This window comes from Syngnathus typhle, linkage group LG20 (assembly GCF_033458585.1).
Source record: "Syngnathus typhle isolate RoL2023-S1 ecotype Sweden linkage group LG20, RoL_Styp_1.0, whole genome shotgun sequence".
Classification (NCBI taxonomy): domain Eukaryota; kingdom Metazoa; phylum Chordata; class Actinopteri; order Syngnathiformes; family Syngnathidae; genus Syngnathus; species Syngnathus typhle.
In genome coordinates, this window is record NC_083757.1 from 4,437,681 (window position 1) to 4,449,697 (window position 12,017).

Consider the following 12,017-nt stretch of genomic DNA (forward strand, 5'->3'; position numbering starts at 1 on the left):
GTTGAGATGAAGAAATATTCAAAGCTACTGTGAATCCTAAAATACACTATGTACCATCACATTGATTCAACCGTGGATGAATTGAATTTATTTGCGGATGACTTGGATTATCTGTAAAAAAAAAAAAGGACCAAAACAAATAGAGGTCAACTCATCACTTTTGTTGGAAGAACTATTCGAGTCGTGACAGAACCGTTAACTGCTCCCCAATCAAAAGCGTCACGCTCAACTCATTATTTGTCATCTTATGCAAATCAGGAAGTGATTGTCAACAATTCACTGTCAGCACTCTAGTGAGCACTATTTTGGCTTTACGCACGTCACCGTGAAAAATCCAACATTCACGCTGAATCCATCTGTTTGCACTCATCTATAATGACCAAAAACGCACACATGGGGCCTTCATGCGTCACGTTCTGTTGCAGCCGCTCACTGACCCAACGTTAGCGATCAACACGCCGGGCGGGAGAACAGATTGTGTGCGTGAGGGTTCCGATAATAGGATGATAAAGGCGCTAAATGAAAACCATAAATCAGAGCGATGATGTCTGCCGCCTGATGTTACTCGCACCTGCCCCCGCTAAGGACCCGTCAACAACGACGATCGAATTACGCTGCTTAAAAAGCCCCGCAGATGGGCCTTAATAGAAGGAAAACAATAGTTTGTCATGCTTTTATCGAGCGTGGATACAAAAGCGTTCAACGTTTATTAAATGCATCTGCAGCCAGCCTAATTTGCAGAGGATAAACAAACAATGCGAAAAGCCGAGGTGGACGCAAATGAATAAAGGATGAGAGCGAGGAGCGAGGGGAGTTCTCATAATTTCCCTTTGGTTTAATTAAGTCTGCATCTCGTTTGCCTCATGCCGTGCCATTTTACACACAGTCAAATCGGGAGCCCTGACTGTGACATTTACAACAAAGCCCGGCCACTGATGTCATCTCACTGTCAAGTTGAAACCTCTTTTGCAAATTAGTCCAACCAAGAAGGCAATTATCCGCATTCCGCTCTTACTAGTCGGGGTTCTAAATGAGTGATTCGATTGAAAATGTGGGAAGGCCTTCAGTGGATCTTCTCACAGTCGATGGTCATTGTAATATTGGGGTTTGCCAGAGGCTGTGATAGTGCCTCGGGCGTTTTGAAGCGGGGTGCTGGAGGAAAAAAAAGTCAATGCAGAAAATGTTTGTGGTGGACCAGATTTGAATATGGGTTTTATGGCCCACGTGGTCAAATGGACCGTTAATTTGTTTCTTGAATATTTTAACCTATAGTCAGCTGCGACCTCCAACCCCCCATTGTCACCCAAGACATCTTCTCCCAACGGACACACACGCTCCATAAAACTCCAACACCCCACCAAAACACCCTCGGCGAGGTCAAGCCATAAATGCCAGGCCGGCCCTCCCCCTCCCTCTTTTTTTTCCGTCACCCTCCTCCCTAATGTGCTGCTCACACTAGATTGAAAAAAGATCACAACTTCAGTGTGTTTGCCCAAAGCTTACCCGACGACTCGGAGGAGGCCTTTGTGACTTTACCGCCGATCCGATGACATTTAAATCGGCCGTGCACGTCGGATGATTTATTCCCTAGGAGAGAATACAGAGAAGAAAATCATATTTGTATTAAAATGCGTAGACAACACTCTGATGTTAATATGAATCATTGGGCTCTGTTTTGGTATCGATTTAATATTTTTTTTCATTATTGCGGTAGTGTTGACGTGCACTTAAAAATCTTCAAAGTAGTCCCACTTTTAAGTTTTTGTGTTGAGAAGTCATGCTTGACTGAACTTGGTGTGGAAGAACTTCTGTCATGTCGGTGACCTCACAAATGTTCTTCCGCATCAATAGCCTCAAAAATGGGGCTCGGAAAAAACCAGAATCTTGTAGAAAGTCTTTCTCGAGCGGCGGATGATGTTACTGCAGCAACGGAAGGACTGACTCGATATGAAATATTCAAATGAGCTGTCATAATGGCTCAAGTGCTCCTCTGTGTGCTTGGATGCTTTGCCGTCTATTCTTAAATATCAATTTCAACAATTATTCCTCCATTTATTCCGGTTGAGATCTGATTGAGAATAAACAAAGTCATCCCTAGAAATGACGATGAAATGCAAACCGAGTTGAGCAGCTTAGCCGTCAGTAGTGACAACACCGGCTTACAAGTTACGTAACACCACGTCACAAATGGACTTTAGAACCGGGTTACAGCTGGAAGCGCATCTTTTGCAAGGATAATTCTAACGTTCAGCCTGTAAGAACAGGAAACGTACCACTGAGGACATTTAGTGAAAGTCAAAGTCAGATATAAAAACAATACACACTGTTGTAAGTCTCTAGTGTCAAAACTATGGCCTAATCCTTTTTCCAAAAGATAACAGCTTAGCATTTTTTTTGCCCAATCCCTTCTTCCTCCCTCCCCTCATTGATTCTCCCAATAACCCATTTTTCTTTCTCTGCATGTCTTCACACAATGAAACGCTAAAACAGCAGTGTAGCAAGGGAGTTTATTTTGTTTTCTCTTCTCATCCCAAAGCTAATCTGTTAGCTGCTGACTGGCACCATATAATCAAAGAGGCCTCTTTAAATGAAGTTTTTCTCTTTTGCTGGAATATTCTCAAGGGATCTGAAATCATTAGCCCCTTGAAAAAAGCTCGATACAAGTGGAGAACATGTGTTGCTATGACGAAGCGAGGCCATTACAGCCGAGGCGTCTACGTAAAGACTTGCCAAAGGGTCGGACGGCGTCTATATTTAGAAACGGAGGTCACCCTCCCTTCCTTTACCTGATGGGAACAAGACGGGATGAAGATGGATTAGTGTTGCGAGTTTACGCTCGAGAAAATTGGCCTCTACACGATTGATTGATAAAATTGGAAACCTGAATTGTTTTGGTGATTTATTTTTTTTAGTAGATGTGAAACCAAATAAAAGGACCGCATTTGTTGCTTGCATCCGATGTCGAAACTACAAATCAGCACTCAGCAGTGAAGCCCCGACTCCCTCTCGGCTTCCGAATTCTCCACACAAACACAAAAATGGATAATAAAAATAAAAGACTCCCTGTTTTGTTTCACTAGGGGAGGTGCAGACTGGACTCTCTGGGTCCATGAGCCACTTCAGTACTGGCGAGTTGGCGTAAAAATCCCAATTCCATTTGCAATGACTCACTGCCACAAGGCACCGCTGGGATTTAGCTTCATAATGGAAGCAGAAAAGAATTAGCCCGTTGGGGAAGAGATAGTATACATATAATATGATGGGTGCAATAAAGCCCCTAGGTCATGTGACATTGGGGGTCCATTAAGTGTTGATTAGTGGGCGTGCACACACATGCCCGCTGTAATGTTTCTCAGATTTTCAGTTCACATGCCATCTGCACAATCTACGTCACCATACTATCATGAACACATCATCCGGATTTAGTGGCGGTGTGACGTATGTTACTCGTGTCATCTCTGAGTCACAGAGTGAGATCTTTCTAACACACATATATCCTAAGCTTATGTAAGTACCTGTGCACTACAGTAGGCAGAAATAGACCTAATAAGGGGCTTAAATAGACTATCACACACACACACTGAATGGCGCTAAGCTTCTTTTTCTCGTCACAAAAATCATCAATGGAGTGTTGAGGGTTTACTGCCATCTTGTAATCCAATTCACTTTATCGAGAGGCATTAAAAGGGTCTGATCGGTTTAAGCGGGGTTTTTGTACAATTCAATGGCAACGGTCCTTTTTAGGGCAAAACTAGGATATTTTCCGATGACCCGTCTCCGAGGACAGCTATTTGGTGACTCGGCTATTTGGGGGAACTAAGCAGAGACACGTTGTGCTACAGCATGGATATTTTAAGATGACATCCTCACGTCTCTTCTTAGAACTTCTTCTTAATTAGTCTAGCGAGAAAATCCGCTTGAGGTGACTTCTGTGTCCCAATACTTTTGTCTACTACTCTGTATATTAATAGCTCCATCCAGACACTCACACAACCATCAACAATGCTGAGGTATGCAAAAAAAAAAGAAGAAAGGTGAAGATGTCGTTGTCAGGAGGGGAGGGGGAGAGCATTTGAGAACTTGCCTAACACTATCAAATTATCATGCGACACATATCTTAAATTAGCATACATCAGATCAAACAGTTCGACTCCTGAGCCATTATGCAGCCAGACGCGCGTTCGCTGTCAAGCCCGTTTTACTCCTAATTAGCATATTATTACCATAGCACTGCTCCTCGCCGCTATGTCGGCAATTTTGTCGACACTGCACTCCAGGGGGTGTCGGATCTGAATGTCCGTCCATCTATCGAGCTATCAAATATTTCCGCCACTGATTAGTAAAAGGGAATAAAAATGTGTGTGCGTTCTCAACTGAAGTTGTTTGTCACCTTGAGCAAAAAACAAACTTCGGGGGGAAAAAAAAAAAAAAATCCAGCTTGCATTTTGAAGATGAGCAGACATTTCGATGAGTCATAACCTTGCACATTTAGATACGGAACATCACTCTATTCATTAAACCTGATTTAATTTGTCGTTTCTGAAATACAATCAAATGGAAATTAATGAATTGTACTTTTTGGTTTGGATGCCGAATCATCCAAGGACTCAATTCCACATATATATAATTCATTTGATACAGGATAAATATTTCACGACCTGGGACTGGAAACAACCTCGAGTTTATTTCCGAGCATGGGTCAAACCTCGGCGGAAATCAAGTGAGAGTGTACCAACAAATCACATCTGCCAATGTGCTGCAATGTTGGATTCGACAATTTAAGATGTTCCCGCCGCCGCTTCCTTTCCGATGACATTTAATTGGAAGGAAATCCCATTGTGTTTGATTCGACATGTTCTCTGAGAGAGGTGAAGAAATTACAAATCTATAGGAACCAAGTTAGTCAGATCAAACATTGTTACCTAATAAAGATTTAATTACGTTACACGGCTGCAGTGAGTGATAGCTTGGCACGATAACAAACGCATTTATAAAATGGGATTACATCCACTCTGGCAATTTTTATTCCTTCTCGTATGAGTTGAACCTTTTTTTTTGTGGGGGGGGGGGGCATGTCGCTACCTCACCAGGGACACCATATGTACAAGCTTCACCCCGGGGTTCACCTCTTAGGTGCAATTTTCTCAGCATCCAGATAAGCTCTCGGATGTTGCTATGACGACAGTGAGGGAGGGAGGGGGGTTAATGAGGTGTTGCCATAACGCTACGGCTTACCGCTGACTCCTGACCGTCAGGGCCGGTGAGAACACGGAGCCCGGGCGTAATAATGCTGCCAGAGCTAATCTCACGACTGGCTGGTTAAACCCTCAGAGGAAGTCAACCCTGCAGAAGGTGTGAGAACGACAAGGAGTTAGTTTTTCCGATGCTTGTTCAGTACCGATCAAGAGAGTTTTTTCTTTAGATGGGTCAAGCATCCTTTGCTGTTACTTGAGACGGTGAATCTGGGTCAATCTGAAAAGCAAGCAGCGAATGGAGGAGCGTGACTCACAAGTGTTTTTTGCGCTTCCAACATGGCCGCAATTGGATAGAGGCGTGTGCAACGTGCGTGTAAATCACTTTTGGCTGTCAGTCATGCGACTTGAATGTCAAATGACAGGCAATGGGATATAATTGAAGTAACTGTCAAAATACATGAATAATAAATAAAAATATATAGGGATGAAGTTTACAAAATTCAGGTAGCTTTAACATATTTTGAGGTAGACTGCTATAATTTTTATTTTCATTTATTTTAATTTTTTTCCCCATCATTATTCATGTATTTACCTGCTATCAGTCTTTTTGGTGTGCATGTGTCCCACAAGAGAAGTAAAAATAAAAATAAAATATGGACGAAGCTTACAAAATTCAGGTAGCCTTAACACTTCTTGAGGTAGACTCCTATCATTTTTATTTTTAATTTTTCTTCATCATTATTCATATAATTTTCCTGCTCTCTGTCTTTTTGGTGTGCATGTGTCCCACAAGGGAAATAAAATAAAAATATATGGATGAATCTTACAAAATTCAGGTAGCCTTAACACGTTTTGAGGTAGACTACTATAATTTTTATTTTTTTCATCATTTTTCATGTAATTTTCCTGCTCTGTCTTTTTAGTGTGCATGTGTGACACAAGAGACTCTCGCCCGTCTACTGGGCTCTCTCGTTTGATCTCGCCCTCCTTTTCCATCCCTTCGCTCTGGTCCACTTCAGCGTATCCCTGTGAGTCATCAAAGACCATTCTCGACACCCCCATCTCCCCCCTCTCCCGCTGGCTGCATTATTGATCAGAGCAGCCGAAGCAGGCTCGCCCTTGCGACGACAGACCGCGCACACACGTAAAGTGGCTCCATCAGCCTGCTTTTCCTCCCGGTGGTGTTTTATGTTAGATAAGCCCATTAAGTGAGCTTGCACAGTTCGCAATGTGAGGTCATCTCGCCATTTCAGTGTATTGGTCAGGCCTTGAAATGGAAAAGAAGGCCATCTCCGTATAAACGTTTAAAATACGACTCGATAATTTCGCCGTACTACTTTATTACTAATGCCATCCAAAAACTATAAAAGGCCTGCCTCCTTGCGTGATATATTCCATTTCAATAATAAATGATTCACATCAAAATGAAAAAAAAGCCTCACTAGTGTTTGCAGATGAAGGGTGGTGGTCTGGAAACTTCCTCACGACCTCCCCCCTCTCCACATATCTTCTCACTTTAACCCCCTGCGTGTTTTCACCTTCTTGCTATTCTTTTTTTCATCTTTTTTTTCATCCTCCTCACACCAGCCCTTCATTATTAACACTGCCTTTGCCCACCATCCTCCCCATCCATCTCAGCATCGCCAGGTGCGGCACAAAGAAAAGCCCCTCACCCACCCAACCTTGATTCCTCTCTCTTTTCCTTCTCAGTGGGCGGCTGAAGGCTGCCAGTCTGGAAAGCTACACCACCCCGCCCCCCTCCCAATTCCCCCCAGGGGACAGTGAGGTATCAGACTATCCCACTGTGGAAGCGATCTGCTCACCAAGGTGAGGGGGCTTCTGACCAGATCTCATCACTCCGCCCACTCATCTGAAAGGAGGAAAATGGGCGTTTACTTATTTTCCTGTAGTGCTAAGCACCTCTTTTGTCTTGACTCATTCTGATTTGAAACGGGTCCAAAAACAATCTCGGTTGCGGATTTACGAAAGGCTTGCGTTTGCCTTATAACGGCAGATGCGACAGATTGTGATCCACATATTTATGATGATGAGGTTCATATTATTAACCCTCTCATTAAAAAGGCTTTTACACAAACAGTATTCCAAAAAAAAATCTCGGGGATCGATTGATAGTTTTCGTGTGTCCTCATCTGACTTGGACTACTAAAATTGAAAAACTTTCTAAATCCTTTATGGAAACATAATTAATGCTTCATGCTCTGAAAATATAATGTAAAAAAATAGAATAAATACAAATATGTAATATATCAAATATAATAAATATAATAAACGTTCTTTTTAATAATAAGATAATAAAGATAATAAGCTAAATATAATAAAAAATAATATAAAAATCAAGGACTACTTTTGCATCGCAAATTAAAAAAAAAATTATCATCTGACAAGCTCCCCATTATTCCATCTTGATCCCATTTTGTCTGCAGCCAAAGCACACAATGAACTCATCCGGTTAACAATGCACCAAACTAAACTTGACTTTCAATTATTGTACATCATGTTTTATAGTGACAGTATATTATCTATATATGTAAATGCATACATGCAAAACAACATCATTAGCGATGACTGATTGCCACTCCCTTTTGTTTTCTCCACGTTAATAGCGCTTCAATGATAGCGGCACATAAATCACGTGTCTCCCTAAGAACAATGCGTGAATATCCTATTGTTTGTCTCAATCGCTCTGCCAAAGTCAACATTTTTCTTCCCACCAGCCTTCACTGTCATTACGCCCGTTTTGTTCGGGGCCCCGCTTAGACTCTCGCACGCTGATTACAGCCTCTCTGTTTCCATAGCGATGGCGAAATCTATTATGGTCATAAATGGAGCAAAAAGATGGATGAAAGGGAATACAGCACTTCATTGGAAGGCTCTCCTCCTCCTAAATGCTCACTCCAACCTCATCAACGCAACCCTCAGCAATCCTTCGCCAAATGAGCTCAACCTTTTCCTTTTTCATAAGCTTAGCAAACAATAACATGAACCTGCTTTTGTCTTTTTGTACGTGGGAGGCTGCAACCTTCTCATCCCATCACTACTCGGCAAAGGATGTCTCATTTTTGCTTCTGAACCACCTAATTAGTAATTTAGTGTATTTGATGTTGATTGCGTTCAAGTATTTCATTGATGCATTGGTTTTTATCGCCAGGCGTCGAGTAGATTGATTAAGTCGGTTTGTATATTAAGTCAGGTGCATCATTTAAAAAGAATTCCCCGGTATCATTATTCTGTCTGCTTAATTTGGTACTACTTGATCGGAATCGTTTTAATTTCCATTCAAACTCTTGGGGGCTCTCGTTACCGTGCAAGAGTGATGTAAAAAAATGCAAGAAATGTTCAATTAGGAGGATTTAGTAGCAAAAAAGTGGCACTTTCTTGAATAATTAAAAAATGGCTGCCTCATTAATTTATTTGCAGGCACTGAATTATAAATGTTGTCGGGCAACATTCACACTGGTGGAGTGTACCTTTTGATTACATCTAGAGGGGCCACGGGGGGGATTTTACTATCAGCACTCTTCTCTCCCAGTAAAACGCAAGCACGACTAAACGAGCCGCTGAGTCATCGCATCGACTTTTTTTTTTGTTGGGGAGGGGGCGGAGGTGTGAGTGTTGTCAGCCACTTGGGTCACGTATTGAAGTCATGTCGTGTCGTGTTGCAGATGATGTCATCCTGTTAGGAATTGTTCGACTAAGAGTGGGTGATATATCATTTCACTATTCATGGAGGTTCGAGATTGGTGGACATATGGTGGTGGGTCACTTTCTCAGCTGGACAATTTAAAGGGAGATGAACCCCCAATTTGTGTGCTCATGCACCATGATAAATATTTCCTCCATCTGTAATGCACGTTGCCATTGAAGGGGGCGAATAAAGGTCACGTTTGTGTGTGCGTGTGTGCAGGTGGCTGAGCTAAATCCTTCACTTGCTTATCATCACGACTGAAATTAAAAAGAAACAACATAAGGCCTTTGCTTGCCGTCGGCAATTTCCTTGTTATTTTCAGCAGAGCGGAACGAAACCGAGGGGGAATGAGTCAAGAACTGAGTTTGCTTTTTTTACTTTTAACTCTTAATAGGGAATAACGGCGGCAAAGAAAAAAAGGGATCGAGCTTTTGCACCTGCCAAGAGGCAGATCAAACCAGCCTTGAAACAATACACAATGGCCGCTTATTTACCTGGGCGCTTTCTTTTTTTTTTTTTTTTGTCAGGTTGTGACGATCCGCCGCTCCCCTGTGTCGTCCTCTTGTGATTAATTGTGACATGCAGCAGTCTGCCGCTCAGATGGATGAGCCCCCCCACCGTGTTCTTTTTCTACGTCTGTTGCTGCATGTGTGGGCCGGCGAGCATCTGTGCTTTTCATATTTACATTACGCTGACAAAAATATTGAGACACAGGGCCATGACACATATAGAAATAGCTAAAAATTGAACGTAAAAACTAAACTTCAGTCCCAATTCAAATTGAACAATAATATGTTTGTATTGGCAGACTGTAGCAATGCTGTTTTTTTGTTTACCAATTTTTAGCTTCATTAAACAGGAAGTTGGATTTATAATTAATTTCCTGTCTAAAAAGTCAGTGATTAGGTGGGGAAAAAAAATAAATGCATTAAGCTGCAGAGATTTGACCTTTCTCTATCCAAATAAGATTGAATCACTCAGAAAATAATTTTTCATAAACTAAGCATGACTTGGTGCAGTTCTAAAACCAGGGCAGGTTGTCATGACAATAAGGAGGGGGGAGGGGTCAAGGACTTTGGTACAAGATGCCCTGGAATAGAGCAAACAGCCCTGGAGAAGATTGACGGTGGGTCCTCCATCAGTCTTTGAACAGCTGACAGCAGATCAATAGTCCAAGAGGCACGACAAAGCGGCCACATCGCTTTCTCTGATGCAGTCTCTCTATCTTGAACCTAATCTCCCTCTTCCATCTTCCTCTTCTCCCTTTGACCCGCCTTGCATCCTTCACATCCCTTCCAAAAAGATGGAGAGGCTCTTATCTGGCATCGAACATGGCTGCGCCTTATCTGTTGTCTCTGGAAGAATGTTGGAGCGAGGTTTCGAAAGTGCACGGGTAATTCGGCTTTTTATTCCGAACCCTGGAAATGTCCTCACTGCTCGGAGCACTGTAGAAGCAGGAATTGATTTTATGACAAAACAGAAAATTTGATTATCAGTGGTTAAGCCCAGAGGAGCACAATTATTTTCAACAGACACGAGGGTTCCCCTTAAGTCTGCCTGATTTAATTCCAAGTAATCGTTTAGCAGTAAATCTTGGAAGTCAATGAAAAAAAAAAAATCTCTGAGCTGTAAATACATGTTTTGGACTTGGCAAATGCTTTTTTTTTTTTTTTTTAGGAGCATATTAATAGACTCATGCGTCAGATCACATTTGAGCAGCAAACCGCAAACATACGGCCCAAAGCAAACGTGGCGCCACATGCGTGTTTTTCTCGCATGTATGATACCTCCACTTAGTGAATAATGGATGAGATGTCTACCCGTGTGTTTCGGTGACAGATGCTCTCTTCTGTCACTCATCCAACACACACACACACACATGAGCACACACACACACACATGCATACATCCAAAGGTCACAGAAGGCCATCGTCATAACAATATGGCTGCTTGACTAATCAAAAGACGCACACTTGCGTTTCCTCCGCCTCTAAAGTGGCTTTTGAGAGAAGGAGCACGTTGGTATCACTTCTGGCTTTGGTTTCGTTTTCAAGCGAACATCAGTGGCACTAATCAGAGCGTTGAGTAGAAATCAAGATGAGAGGCTGGAGAAAATAAAATATCTGCTGGCGGGGAGCGTAGCCGTGTCATTTCCTTCACCGGCGCTACTTATCGGCGCTATTGATCTAGCGCCTCTGCGGGATCAACGTCGTGTCTCGGGTGTGTCTGGGAGGAAGAGGAGGCGGAGCCAAACGGAGGAGAGACGAGGAGGAGGAGGAGGACAAGACGCGAAGAGGAGACGGAAAGGTCAGCGGAGCTGAAGAATAATGATAAGGTAGCAACTGCTTGGGTAGAATACACAATGGTCTCTTCGTAATTCACAATTTCCCAAATGCAATATCAACCAGAATGTCAAGTTTAGGTTTGTGGTAGTGATACATTAATATTATTATTATGTTATAATAATAATAATATTAACAACAATAATAATATCCTGAAACAACATAAGGAGCTTACTGTATATATAATATGCCAACTAAATAATTTCCTTTTTTTTTCCCATCACACTGCCATCTGCTGGATGTCCCCCACGAGCACCAATTTAGCAATCACCATTGGGGGAGGAACTAGCAAGGTTGGAAAGTGAGGTCATAACTGGACATTAAATCCAGCAATAGAACAAATGGGAGTAGAGGGAGGGAAAGGTTCCCCGGTGTGCACTGCCAACATCAACCCTAACTTGCTTTTTTCAAAGCTACACCTCAGCTTTGATGACTTCCCCCGCGGCAAGCACATAATGAAGGTTAGCCCCGCTCCCCGTCGCCATTGCGGCGCTATTTATTAATCGAGCCCAAGGGCACCAGGAGAGCAAAGCCTCAGCCTGAATCAGGGACTTAAGAGTCTCAGCTGATGGTCTCTGGTCCGATAACTCACACGATGGCAGCAAAGCACTACTTGTTTCTCTGTACTAAGGAGCCACAGGATGGCGGAAAAGCACTACTTTGGTCGAAATGAAGGTTTTCAATTCATGTCAAGCATATTGAATTAGAGCCAAGATGCTGCAAGATAGAGGCAAATCACTACTTCTATCTAAATGAAACTCCTCAAGATTCCTG

The 12,017-nt window shown here is 42.5% G+C and overlaps 1 long non-coding RNA gene across 3 annotated transcripts in view; it reads right to left on the reverse strand.

The window, feature by feature from the left end:
• The window catches only part of LOC133144314 (uncharacterized), a 194,888-nt gene that overhangs the window by 16,502 nt on the left and 166,369 nt on the right, over positions 1–12,017 (reverse strand). For all 3 annotated transcript variants that reach the window (XR_009710650.1, XR_009710649.1, XR_009710651.1), the window contains one exon: positions 1,504–1,587. This is a non-coding gene — a long non-coding RNA (uncharacterized LOC133144314). The remainder of the gene's footprint in view (positions 1–1,503; positions 1,588–12,017) is intronic.